Here is a 14699-nt window from a genome sequence, read left to right as displayed (position 1 = left end):
CATTTAAACTGAAATTGTGCAACTAGTACAAAATTAAATATCTCCAGAAATGCAATCAATTTGAAATAGTTGACTAATTGAAAAATTGGTCACATACGATGTGCTTGCCTTAAGATAACGATCTTTGAACATTAGGCTGTACATTAACAAAATGCAAGCTGTTTCTTAATCAGTGTCAACTAATCAATGTAGCCTTTTATAAACAAATTCCTGAAATAAGCTAGCCAACATATTGCAAGTCAACACATTTTGAATTGTTATTGTTGTTCATTACCTCCTGTACAGATGAGAGAGACTGCAAAATGCCACATTTAATAGGATATTGATATAGGAACTGTTAATGCTAAATTAACAATAGGATAAGAAAAATAAACTTCATTTAATAAAAATCATTAAAGTCTTATGATTTTACAAAAATTGAGCAAAATGATATAGAGGAAATGAATGTCAGGTATGTTGATTTGAAAACAGGTATTTAGAATAAAAGTAAATTGTAAAATTTGGTGTGCAGATTTTTTTTCTTAATCTGGATATTTTAACTGGAAAAAATGATTTTTATTATTATTATTTTATTTTTGCCATGCCAGTGCCTGGGCAAGGTGCAATGAAGAAAGATGGATGCCCAATAGAGGCACATGATCTCATGGGTGCAATTTATTGTTGGCATTGGAGCGGTCTTGTCATAATGTTGTGATTTTATGTGTAAAATGGCACGTGACAATTTTGTTGTGTACAACAGAATATTTAATCTCGGACTGAAGATGTGTGTTTGTGAGGGGCTGTGTATGCTTGTTAGTTCATTTCTGAAGTGTGAGCTTCAGTGCTGTGGAAGAGATGAGCACACACAGAGAAACGCGTCTGTGCAGCCATACTGATTGGCTAATGGAGGAGACCAATGGCGATTCTCTAGAGGCAGAGATTGTACAGCTTGCACAGATCTCAGGGACAGATGTAATGAATGCATGTACACACGCGTATGAACACTTCCACGTCTCACAATCTCTAGGATGACCGTGATGCTCACAGATTTTCCTCTCTTCCTCCACTGCCCTCACTTCATCTTTCAAAATGTGCTTGCTCTTTTATTTTATTTTTTTTGCATTGCATTGAAAGACTCTCTCTCACACACACACAGCAAACCACTAACATTTTCAGATTTATGGAAGGTGAAGATGCATGTATATAAAAACATCCTCCTACTCTGCTTTCTCTATAAGATTAATCAACTCTTGCTGCGGTCTGTGAACTGTCATTTGAAATGTATAACGAACGATGCACCTAATGACCAGCTTGACTGCCTTTCTACAAAACAAAAAGGAAAAGAGAGCGAGTAAATGTGTGATAGTTAAATTGCCAGAGAACAAAACTCTGCCTCAGTTGACTGCTAATAGTCTTCAGAAAGCACATCGCGCCCAACGCACGCTTGCTCTCATGCACATGGTAACGGCATGTTCTCGCACACACTCTTAGCATATGCTGCTCACGCACTGACGGACTAACTACAGAAACTGGCCATGAACAGGCAAGAAAGCACGTCCACCGATTTCTTCTCAGGTAAACGCCTCTGAGCGCTCCCTCAGTCTGCTTTTTTTCCTCTCTCTGTATGCTTCTTTTTCTGTCTTTGCTGGCTCACCTTGTCTTTGTCTGTAATGGACTATCATTTTGTAGAACTGGCTAGTCTTTGCGGGTGTATTTTAGTGTGGGAGTTCAATGTTTATACAGTATTGATGCAAGACGCAGTTTCTTCTCAGTGTTGTTGCTGCACATTTTCAACAGGTGTGTGTTCTTATCGCCATGCATTTATAATGCTGAGATAAAAAAAAAAAAAATTGCTCACAGAAAAAACTGTACATATACTGTATGGTAAAAGTGCAAATGGTTAATATTTCCAGAAGTCCCTGTGTGACACTTCACATTAGGTTATATTTAATTTAAATGGTTTTGTTTCTTCTTATTTTTGTTATCAGTAATGTGCATTAGGAATTTATGTTCCGTGTTACCTTTTTTTATCTAGTTCATGTTTATTGCATTATATTAGTGTCATGTTTTGTGTGTATGACCCTGTGCACTGTCTATATGAGTGTGGCCATGTTTTATGGACAGCCAATCTGATTCATCATACAGCTTTTTATCTACTTCCTGTATTATCAGTATATTTCAATTATATATTATAATATATTACAATGTATATTTTACATGATATGAAAATCCAGTAAAATATATAGGCATCAATATGCTGTCCCATAATAGATATAACATTGTCACTGTAATTGTTACAGGGAATTTCTGGCAACCACAGCTGCTGTATTTTTACAGCAAATTTAGCAGGATATATATATATATATTTTTTTTTTATAGTGTTTAGTAATTAGTGTTATTTGTGCTGAAATTAAATAAGCAAGGAACATTAGGGTACCTCTACAGTGATTGATTGGATAATTGGATTTGATCGCATGTGTGTGTGTGTGTGTGTGTGTGTGTGTGTGTGTGTGTGAAGGAAGAAGAGACCGCGAGCTGATGTCTTCTCAAAGAAACATACATTATGAATATCAGTAATCAAATAATAATGGATGTAGAGCAATTTGAGTGTGTGCACATGAAGTCTCGGTCCTCACATTCTGTAGACAAATATCCCTGATCTTTGGAGCCTGCAATACAGTAGAGCAGAACACATGCAGACCTGAGCAGCTGGATGAAAAGATAGAGAGAAAACAGATCAGCTGCTGTATTACTCTCTGACCATCATAGATTTCTTTCCGGGCTTTTGTTTAGTAATTGGTTACATACAATCATATAATGAAGCGATTAATCTACGGCTCTCTTGTGCTCAAGTTTCACTTGGATGGTAGTAGAATGGAAAGCTTTTTTTTTATAGCTTCTGTGTAGTTTTTCTGTGAGTGATCATGCAATATTCTTCATAATTTTGATAAAAATTAAATGAAAATGGCACATTTGTGTAAAGAACATTTCTAGTGATTGCCTTTGGTTTGATTAAAAGATTTTAGTGTTTAGAGTTTTAGTGTTTAGAAACTATGGCAGGTAAAGTTTTGTCCCATATATGATAAATCAGTGCTTGTCTGTATTTCTATAAATAGGTGTGACTTTTTACTTTTATGTATTTACTATGTGTGTGTGTTTTTTTTTTTCATGCAGTAACACATTATTTAGAGCTTAGGTTATTCGTTTTTCAGTCGCCTGCACTGTGTTATCAGGCTTGGTTTTGTTATTAGATAAAGGAACATTTGCAGGCAAATGCAAACATGATTTGTTCGATTATAGTGTTTTATATTCATTCCTGACCTCATGAGGTTTGTGTAATGCCCAGTTACTTCTCTTTGTCCAAGTGCATCAGTACAGAAGATCCAGTGCTGGTCTCCTTGAATGCATTTTCCTACTGTTGCTAATTATCTTTTTTTTTTCCAGTAGCAAACTAAATGGATTAGTAAGATAACAGCTGTGCAGTGTTGAAGTGGTAGCGTGTGGATTTACTTCAGCAGGTTCTGGGCCACTAGGAAAGATTTTGGTTTTCTTTGTTAAACATTATAAAAATGACATCCTAAACTTCAGTATATATATATAAAGAGCAAAAATATCTGTAAAGTTTTTTTTTTTTTTTTAATAGCTTAATAATAATTAATAATAAAATAATTTTTTAAATATGCATTGTCTTGTGGATGAAATTACATGCTTGTTGAGCCTCTGTAAAAAGAACGCAGATTACTTTAGGCAAGTGTCACAAATTTAAGCTTAGGTGCCTTATTAAACAGAGGAAGCTACCTGGATAGACTGGTTTTTTCCACAGTATAGTTTTGTTTTCATTTAAAAGTGAATGGTTTAACACTTTTTATTAAAATGAATGACGATTCCAAATGATAACCACTGTAATATGGGGTAAAATGAACAAATTTCAAATTTTCTGTTTATAAAGAGGAGGGGGGGTTAAACTCATGCAATAAATCTCTCGTTTTCTCCCTCTCTCTCTTGTGCCATTTGTATTTTGCTCCCTCTCTCCTCCCCTCCCTTGTGTGCATGTTATTGCGCTGATAAGGGCTTTGCTTTGGCAGTGGCATTAAGTAATCTCCTTTTTGATGTGACCACATCGTGAATGGATTCATTAACGTCTTTTAACAGAAAATGCTATAAATGATTTGATAAAATCAAAGCAGTGGTCATTACGAAGTACTTATTTAGAGAAGCAGAAAACTGCCTGCTAAGATTAAGAGACCAGTTGCCCTTCCGATAATTGCATGAAGCCGTAAGCCATTAAATGACACTTTGAAGTAACTGAGAATAAAATCAGGCCCTAATTTCTTAACAGGAGAAGGAATGAACTAGCAGATCACATTTAATTACCCACCTTGTGCACTGTGCTTAGTTTGAGTAACAGCATCCTGTCAGGGATCCAGGACCTGATATACTGAGGATTTACAGGAGCTAAAATGCTTTTATTTTTCTGGACAGTGTTTTGCTGATTTTGCTGAATTTCCCCTCCCAGAAACATTAACCCTGTCCAAAACCTAATGAGCTACCTACATAGATAACGTTATAGGCACAAATCTGCCTTTCAATGTTAATTTTTTTTTGTTTGAGAAAGACAGATGGGGGGTGGGAATAGGAAAGGTCCACGAGGCAGGATTCGATCTCGGGACACCCGAAGCGCAACTGCGCCATATTGAGAAAATGCGCCATTGAGAATTTTTTTCTTGTAAACTCAGAGATGTGGATTCGAACGACAATTAAATTACCACACGAACTTGGTGTTTGTCAAAAAACAGTAAGTAATTCGGCCGGGGATTTTTACGGGGGTGGTGAGAGAAAAACACTGACATCTTGGATTCGAACGGCATTATAATCACCAACTACCCCCAGTAAATGGTGAAAATCACTTACGTCCCCCTGATAAACAATTACTGTCCGAATAGGGCTTAAGTCTGAAATTGGTGTGTCAGAGAAAGGAGACATGCAAAATAGCTACCACTATCTTGGGAGAAAAGTCACTGCTTCTAGCAATTTTTAGTGTAGCTATATGTTCATCTTTCTAAAGTAGTATGTGGGTTTGTGTACAGTGTACATGATAGGCTTGTAATGGTTGCCTTATATGTTCAAATATCTGAGCTGTGTGTGTGTCCCTTTGAGGAGGCTATTAAGTGTATTGCTCATTATCTAGCAGGCATTGATTGTGCAGTGTCCGGCATTCAGAATGCTTCTGCGCTGCTAATTGCATCTGCACAATCACATTGAATTGAAAGATAAGACTTCTCTCATCACAAGATTGCAGGATTTCATTGTGCACAGAGTCTCACATACTCTTTCAGAATCTGCTTATGGTTACAATAATGAAGATTGTAATGGACTTGACTAAGATGTGAGAGATGAAGCAAAATATAGATCTTTTTTACACAAGCACTCACTCACTCACTCACTCACTCACTCACACACACACACTTCTGTTCTGTATGCTTACTTGTGCAAGAGTTAAATACATTCAGATGAGTCTGAAGCAGGATTTGTCTTTGCATTCCATGTTTTCACTAAACTCTGTTTAATCTCTCTCTGTATTACTGCAGCCATGTAGATTCTGGACGATCCAGTCATTATGCCAGTTGACAAAGAAATTCAAGTGGATGATTGTGCTTTCCAAGCCACGTGAAGTGCGTGCTTCTGCATCTTCATACAAAGAAAATGGAGATTGAAACTTTTTCTGACAGAATGAGTGTTCTTGAATAGGTTCTTCGAGCATCTCAGGAGGTCAGATGGAGAAGCTCTCTCCAGATGGCGATGTTCTGGTGCTCAGATATTGCTGTTTCATAGTTCATAGTTTAAGTATCACCTTTGTCTCTGATGTTTTACCTAGACTATTATTGGCACATTATTACATTGTAATTGGCACATTATTATTGTCCTGAGGCTTGAACCTGTGCTCACGTTTGGATGGTGTGAAAGTTGCTGTTACAGGCTAGTGTGTTTTGATCTTTTCATATTCACTGTTACACTAGTTAAGATGTTATTAAATAATACATTAATCTGTAATGTTTCATAGAGCACCCATAGACACAGTTTCCAATCGTAAAGCACACAGAGTGTAACAGCTAACTTCATCTCATTAATTATTTGGCTGTAGAAGTCACGTGACGTGCTCATGAAACTAGTTGCACTTGAGTAGAGCTCCGTACGTTTGGCCTCTTTTTGTCGATTTTTTTTTTTCCGTTTTGTTTTAAGTTTTATTCATTGGTGGTGCTTTACCTGATGGCATGCAGTCGTAAACAGCAGGAGTTGTCTCCGCCGGCTTCTCGGATTTAGAAGAAATCCAAGTCACCGAACTCAAGCGATATGGTGTTCAAGATGGTGAACACTTTGAGGACATTCTAAGAACCGAGTTGACGGCGATGCGGAACGAATTCGCTTCTCACATGTCAGTTGTTCAGTCGCTATGCTCTAAACTGGATCTTCTTACTGTGGAGATGAGAGAACAAAAGAAAGTTGTTGCAGATCACGTTAGGCGCGTTGCCACGCTCGAGCAACAGGTTGTGGACTTACAGGATAGCGATAGGCGCAGCAATCTGCATCTGGTTGGATTGCCTGAAGGTTCCGAAAAGGACGACCCTATGGGCTTTTTAAAAAGATTGCTACCGACATGGCTCCTGTCTCTGACAGGCAAAGAGATTGAAGTGGAGCGAGCACATCGCGTGTACACAAGGCTGTCCTCAGCGCTAAACCACAAGTTTTCATCTTTAAACTGCTGCGGTACATGGACAGGGAGCTCATTCTACGGACTGCCAGACTTCATGCTCCGGTGAAAACTTCCGACGGACCAACGCTGTCTTTCTCTATATCTATTCCTTATCTTTGTCTGATTATGATGGAAATTTGTGCAGATTATCTTTGATCCCTCGGCCATCCCGTGCCACTAGATGGCGATCTAATCCTAAATTGTTACAGGATGAAAATTTTTGCAGTTATTTCAGAAATAAATTTGCTGAGTTTGTTGAAATTAACCAAGGTTCAGTGGATGATCCTCGAACACTTTGGAATGCAGTTAAAGGATTTATAAGGAATAACTCCATTTCATATGCCTCTTTCCTTCAGAAAAACCGACGCAAAAAGATAGTTGAACTTGAATCACTGCTCCAGAATCTGACTAGAGATAATCAGCGTTAGGTCCGAACTCAATTCATTACTGAGATCCAGGGCATAATTCCTGATCCAAAGATCCAGGCAGAATTATTATTTTCAAGGGAGTAGACCAAGCCACCTTTTAGCCCTAAGATTACACAACAGTGAAAAGTTTGCTAATATTTCAGCAGTGAAATCCCAATCTGGGCTCATTATGACAGACCCAAAAGACATTAATATCGCTATTCACTATTTTTACTCTAACCTCTATACTTCTTCTGCTGATGGTGACCCTGATTCTTTTGCATCTTTTCTGTCCAACCTTGACTTACCTAGGCTGTCAGATTCAGATTCGGAATACCTGGCTGAACCGATCTCTCTTCAGGAGCTGGAGTCAGCAATTCGATCTATGAACAAGGGGAAATCCCCAGGCATAGATGGCAATCCTATCGAATTGTATACTACTTTTTGGTCGGATTTAGGCTAGGTTACTCAAGGCTCATTTCACCCATCTATTAATATAGCTGTTATTTCTCTCTTGTTAAAAAAAGAAAGATCCAACTTCCTGTTCTAGTTCACTTTCTTTGATAGGGACTGATGTTAAATTATATGCTAAAGTACTATCTCGTCGTCTAGAGAAATTTATGAATAGGCTAGTTCATCGTGACCAAACAGGATTCATTAAATCTCGCTCAGCTTCGGATAATTTACGCAGGTTATATCATATTATTAATTCAAATAATAGTTTGTCTCATGTGTTGAATTTATTTGACCATTTTGGATCTCTCTCTGGGTTTAAAATTAATTGGAGTAAGTCGTTTACTTCCCCTCAATTCTAAAATTGATTCCATGTCCCTTTCTATGTCTATTCCATTGGTTCAAAACTTTAAGTACTCGGGGATAGATGCTTTTCCTTTCCTGCAGGAAATCATCTCAAAAAACTATAATGGTATTCTAGCCAAAGTATCCTCAGATTTTGAAAATTGGTCTCGTCTTCCTACTTCTTGTCAGGCCTGTATATCGGTGATTAAAATGAATGTTCTCCCACGTATTAATTTCTTTCCTTCCATGATTCCTCTTGCTGCACCGGTTGGCTACTGGAACAAACTAGATGCATGTGTTTCACGGTGTATATATGGGATGGGAAACGTCCTCGTATTAAACTGACTATTTTACAACGATGTAGATTACATGGAGGTCTTTCTTTCCCTAATTTTAGACTGTATGCTCAAGCCTTTTCCCTCCACGCTTTAACAGTTTGGTTTGATCCTGGCGCTTCTGTCTTGGAGAGCAATTGAGGAATCTATTGTTTATCTGTATAAATTGAAACATCTTGTTTTTTTCGGGAGTTCCGCTTAGGCAGTGTAAATCTCGATTTGGTCCCATTGTAACCCATCTCTTCTCCACATGGAGGGATGTTGAAAGACGTTCACAAATAGTTACAAAATGGCATAGGCAGTCGCCTATTTTTGGGACTTCACCTTGTCCGTCCAACAAAGATCTTTACTGTTAGCTGCTCTCACAGCAGCAAAAAAATTGCTAGTCAACCATTGGAATCCTCCTCACACAATGGACAGACGAGCCTGGACTGTGTATTTGTTGGACATTATCTCAATGGAACTCTCTACTTCTCGTGTACATGGATCTAGCATGAAAACTGTAAATTCAAGGCATTCAACTTTTAATGTTGTGTCTTCTTTTCTAAAATATTTCTAAAAATTTTGTTGTTATTTATCTATTGATATTAATTAATGTGTGTATTATTTTATTTATTTATTTATTTTTTAAGTCTACCAAGGGGTGGGTTTTAAATTTGTACAGCTCCTTTTTGTTTTGTATTACTGTTCCACAAAATAAAACTCAATAAATAGATGTTAAATTATTTGGCTGTAAAATACTTTTTGCCTTCATTCATTCAGCATGAGAAGCAGAGGTTTGCCATGAATGAGAATGAGAACAGAGTCCAGGCTTGTTCAATGTTCTGAAACAAGATGAGATCGTTAACGTTCCATGCGGCATGTCAATGTCTCCATATGAGATGCAAAAAAGCAACACTATGACTCTGTTGTAATTCACTTTACTTGCATTCTCTATATCATACTCAAATTAACATGGCAATATTTCTTGCTCACTTGGTGAAATATTTGGAAATCTCATTGTCGTGAACAGGGGGCTCATTACCATATAAATGTGTTCCAGGAGCTCTTGTTTCATTCCGAAGACATATGCTACAGGTTCAGGAGCTGTTTTCTTTGCAGATCTTTCAGGATTTTGTTTGACCTTTTTAAAGAGGAGGAGTAAATGGAAAGGCACAGGCCAGTCTTTAAATACATGATCCAAACAGAGAGTTTGGGAGAAATCCCTTTACCTCTCTTGTCTTCTGATTTTCCAGGTGCTTTTTTTGTTGTCATTCTCATCATTCTCTATTTCTGATCTTCCTTCCGTCTTGTCAGATATGAGGGGTCCTGCAGGCCACTGGATGTCATGTGGTCACCCGTGTGCTGAACGTGCCGTCTGGAACCCCAAATTCTGTGTGGTCACCGACTATCAAATGCTGCTGCTGGACAAAGAGGAGGTATAATACACAATGACATAGAAAGAGCCTTTCCTCATGTTTCCCACATGCCCTTACAGTTTTTCTTAAGTGGTTACAGTTTTTATTAAGTTTTCCTTCAGGTGATCTGATCAAGTGGATAGTGCTAAATATAGGTGTAAAGAGGGTTCAGTTGGGTCATTGAAATCAAATTAGGTTGTGGTTAGAGTACATACACACGTGGTCAGAATCGTTTGTACCCTTGGTAAATATGATCAAAGAAGGCTGTGGCAATAAATCTGCATTGTTAATCCTTTTGATCTATTGTTTGAAAAATTCACAAAAATCTAACCTTTCGTTGGATAATAAGAATTTAAAATGAGGGGAAATATCATTAAGAAATAAATGTTTTTCTCTAATACACGTTGGACAAAATTGACGGTACCCTTTTATTCAATACTTTTTGAAACCTCCATTTGCCAAAATAGTATATAATGCCTGATGAGGTAAGTGAACACCTGACAAGAGATCAGAGACCATTCCTTCATCCAGAATCACTCCAGATCCTTCAGATTCCCAGATCCTTGACGGTGCTTCTTCTTTTCAGTTCACCCCACTCATTTTCTACAGGGTGCAGTTCAGGGAACTGAAATGGCCATAGCAGAAGCTTGGTTTTGTGCCCAGTGACCCATTTTTGTGTTTGTGTTTGTATTACTGTACAGTTTGAAGATCCAAATCTGGCCCATTATAAGATTTCAGTCAGTCACTTGTTGATTTTATATCTGTTGGTATTTGATAGAATCCATGATGTCATGTGTCTAAACAAGATGTCCAGGACCTCCAGCAGAAATATAGGCCCACAACATCACAAATACAGCATTAAATTTAATTGTACACATGGGGTACTTTTTATCCCTGTGTTCACCAAACCCATCTTGAGTGTTTGCTGCTAAAAAGCTAAATTTTTTGTTACATCTGACCATAGAAGCCAGTCCCATTTGAAGTTCCAGTTGTGTCTGACAACTGAATATGCTGGATTAGTTTTTTGGTGAAAGCATTTTCTTTTCTTCTTTTTTTTTTTTTTTTTTTTGAAACCCTGGTGAAACATGTGGTGACGTAGGTGCTGTTGATTTATTTATTTTTTTTAAGGTTTTCTGACCCTGAAACTCAACCTTTTTCTGCAATTCTCCAGCTGTGATCCTTGAAGAGTCTTTGGCCACTCAAACTCTCCTCCTCACCGTGCATTAGGACGATATAGACACATGTCCTCTTCCAGGCAGATTCATAACATTTTCTGTTGATTGGAAATTCTTAATTATTGCCCTGATGGTGGAAATGGGAATTTTCACTGTTCTAGCTCTTTTCTTTAAGCCACTTTCTAATTTGTGAAGCTCAATTATCTTTTGCTGCACATCAGAAATATATGCTTTGGTTTTTCTCATTGTGATGGGTGAATAATTTGGAATTTGGCCTTTGTTTTGTCCCCCCCCCCTATTTATATTTCTGTGAAACAGGAAGACATGGCTCGATAATTTCATGTTCATAATCACCCCGGTGTGCTCAAATAGTGATACCCTGTTGTGTATGTATATTTATATGTATGTATGTATATGTGTATGTGTGTATATATATACTGTATATATATATATATAGAGAGAGAGAGAGAGAGAGTATATCGTGTTTATGCTAAGATTTAACTAGGCCTATGTTTGGGAGTAAAAGTGGCTATTTATTTGTACTTTTTTCACTCATTTTGTAAAAATGAAATTAATCACTCATAATCTTTTTTTTTTCTTTGAGTCAGCAAAATCTGTTTTTCTGACTTGAATACTTATAGTAACTGCCCCCAAACTTATATAATTTAATATAAAAATATATATTTTTATATGATATCTCTATATTATATTACTATTATTATTATTATTATTATTTTATGAATATATCTTTATATGCACTGCAATTAAAAATTTGGGATGAGTAAGATTTTTTTATTTATTATTTATTAAAATAAATATTTTATTTTTATACTCATTTTATACTTATTTAGCATTAAATTCAAAAATCAAAGTGACAGTAAAGATATTTATAATGTTTCAATATATTTCTATTTTAAAAAATTTGCATTTTGTATTGAATGTATTTTAAATTTGAATGCTATTGTTATTTTGAACTTTCTATTTAAAGAATCATGAAATAAAAGTAAGCAGCACAACAAAATCAGCATATTAGACTGATTTCTGAAAGATCATGTGGCACAGTGACTGGAGTAATGACTTCTGAAAATTCAGCTTTTCCATCACAGGAATAAATTACACATTTACTTTGCTTTTTTTGCACAGTAACAAATACTAAAAAGAAAAAACAAAAATCTAGTGTTAAGAAAAAAGAAGGGCAAAGTATTTTGTGCTGGTTGTGACTGAACTAGTCCAAGCACATGAGAGCGAGTAGTGTGTTAGCTGTGTGTAGTTTGTCATTGTGACATGTGCAGAAGTGCGGTACATCAGCAGGCTTCCTGAGCTCACTTTTCGGCCTGGCAGTCAAGACACACGGTGTTCCACAGGGACAATCAATAGATGGCTCACACTTGCAAAGAATATATGCTGTGTACTGTGGTCGATAAAGAATTTTCCGCTCGCCCATAGCTCACGCTGTATGTCGAATCCTCTGTTATCAGCCAGAGAGCAGCGCTGTAATAAATCTCCACTCCTCTATTACTGGCCAGGCAGAGCAGTGGTGAATGATTCTCTGCTGGAGGCGGACCAAAAGACAGATTCTCTCCTGGCAATACCAGATCTTTAATGCTTAGAGAAATTTGTTTATGTACTTACTGTACTTATAGGATGAGTTTTTTTCCCATTCATTTACCGGTATTTATAAAATCATCCTGGATGTTGCCGCATGAGCCCAACTAACGCACACTTGGCTAGAGCTCTCTTTAATTTTATTACTATGCATGTTAGCCAAAAGTAGCATGATAAAGGTGCCTTTGATAAAGTAAATGAAGTAATAAACAGTGTTGCCTTTATCCACAAATAAAAAATTACTCTTGTGCTGGAAATGTATGTGTTCAGACACAACAATTTTATATAAAGTACAATGTTGTCTTTTAATTAAATTTACTCTATGAGGGGAAGTATAGAGGTCAAAATATGAAACAGGTAAATATTTAGGTATTGTGTGTGTATTTAACCATTATTTGGGAACAAATTTGTAGACATAGCTAAATCTGACAATGGCTTTTGTGAGTGTTCTCATTTGTAGAAACGGTTTAAAAATTAAGAAAATTAAAGCCTTTTTGCAATTTTTTTTTATTGTATTAAAATAATAAAAGCTTATGGCATGCTCCCATATAGCTGTGAGGTATCTGGAGTTTAGCTGTATTAAATATGCATACCACAATGTGTTTTACAGTGTTGGGAGTAACACGTTACAAAAGTAATGCATTACAATAATGGATTACTTTCTTGGCACAAAGTTTTCTTTAGTGTTCTCGTTATTTATTTACTTATTTGGTAACACTTTAAGGACCAATTCTCACTATTACCTAGTTGCTTTATTAGCATGCATATTACTAGCACATTGGTAATTTATTACTTAATTAATTACAAAGCACATATTATTCTGATCATATTTTAGACCCCTTAATCCTGCCCTATACCTAAACTTAATAGCTACCTTAAACTATTAAGAAGCAGCAAATTATGAGTTTATTGAGGGGGAAAATGTGTGTTTCCTTTTTTTAATTAACTGTTTTTAGCTTTTGTATTACTTTTTCCAAGCCCTTTAGCACTGTATGTGGTTTCATTTAATTCAGATCACTCTCCCAAGTAAGAAAAGAATCAGCTTAAAGGCAGGTTCTAATATGAAAAGTAATAATATGAATCAAATTTTACTCCACATTGACTTAAACTATTTTTAGTATTTGGCAAATACCATGGTTATGAAACCAAAATGTCAGTGCCATTAAATTGATTTGGACTGTCAGTAAACCAGATTGCTGTGGCTGAAATTGAATGTGGACCATTTCTTGAGGGCAAATTCACAGTTGGTAATAACAACAAAAGCACATTAGCACAGTCTCAAGAGAATGGGCGGTCTGAAAGTTTGGTTATAACACCATGAGTGCTGGAAACATGATTCTGGGAAGGAACGCAAGGTAATTTTGGCAGTCAGAGCTGCCCAGATCTGATGCTGAATTCCCCAGAGTTAAGTTGGTCTCTCTTCCTCTTTCTCCTTCTGTATTCCTTTCAGTAGAATGTTTTGTTTTGCCATAACTACCAATAGTGAGTAAATTAAGAAAAAATAGACTGGCCATAAATATTTATTGCTATCTATTAAAAAAAATTAAGCTTTTAGCTATTTTATTTAGCTATGAAATAGCATAGCCATGCTCAATAAGTAATTTAAGTCGCTAGAAACCCTTTAATATATTCATGCTCTGTCCATCTGTGTGCTTGTTTTATTGAATTCTTTATGTCTTTATGGCAGGCAAATGTGTGCTCAATGTCTTTCTTTCTCTTTCTTGTGTTCCGCTGTCAGGTACATCCTCTGCTCCTACAGGAGAGGAGGCCTGACACCTGCAAATCCAGACTGCTGCGTCGCACCATCAGTGTTCCTGTGGAGGCACAGTTCCCGGAACTCCAGTGTCATCTGTCAGTGGACAACAGTGCGTATACTACTGTTACTCCTCATGTTTACAACACGGCTAGAGGCCAGGGTCTCTCATGGTCATAGAAAACCTGGGAATATAAGGGGATTTAAAGCTTTTTATTAGTTTTGTAGTTATGCTCGACACTTAATATATTTAATCTGCTTGAATGAACTCTTTGTGCGTGAAAAAAAGTTTATAAAGTCTTAGTCAAAATGTGAAGTTCTCCAAAATATCCTATAATATAAAACCACCATTACTTTGTATTATTTTTTTTAATATTTTAAATATGAAGTATCGGTCAATTGTTTTGACACTTTTGTATATTTGCAGACATTTGTTGTGATTTCACAAAAAAGAGCAAATATATATGTAGGAGTTGTACTTGTCTCAGACCGTGCTTGT

General features: G+C 36.5%; 1 pseudogene across 1 annotated transcript in view; it reads left to right on the top strand.

Annotated features, from left to right (window-relative positions):
- Positions 1 to 14699, top strand: part of LOC306869527 (ras/Rap GTPase-activating protein SynGAP-like) — a 30545-nt pseudogene that overhangs the window by 4961 nt on the left and 10885 nt on the right. Inside the window, exons 2-3 of the transcript in view lie at positions 9567 to 9688; positions 14186 to 14312. The product of the transcript in view is annotated as a ras/Rap GTPase-activating protein SynGAP-like (transcript). The remainder of the gene's footprint in view (positions 1 to 9566; positions 9689 to 14185; positions 14313 to 14699) is intronic.

Source organism: Barbus barbus (genome assembly GCF_936440315.1).
Source record: "Barbus barbus genome assembly, chromosome: 5".
NCBI lineage: Eukaryota > Metazoa > Chordata > Actinopteri > Cypriniformes > Cyprinidae > Barbus > Barbus barbus.
The sequence above is the reverse complement of the archived record's forward strand: the minus strand, read 5'-3'. Positions and strand labels throughout refer to the sequence as shown.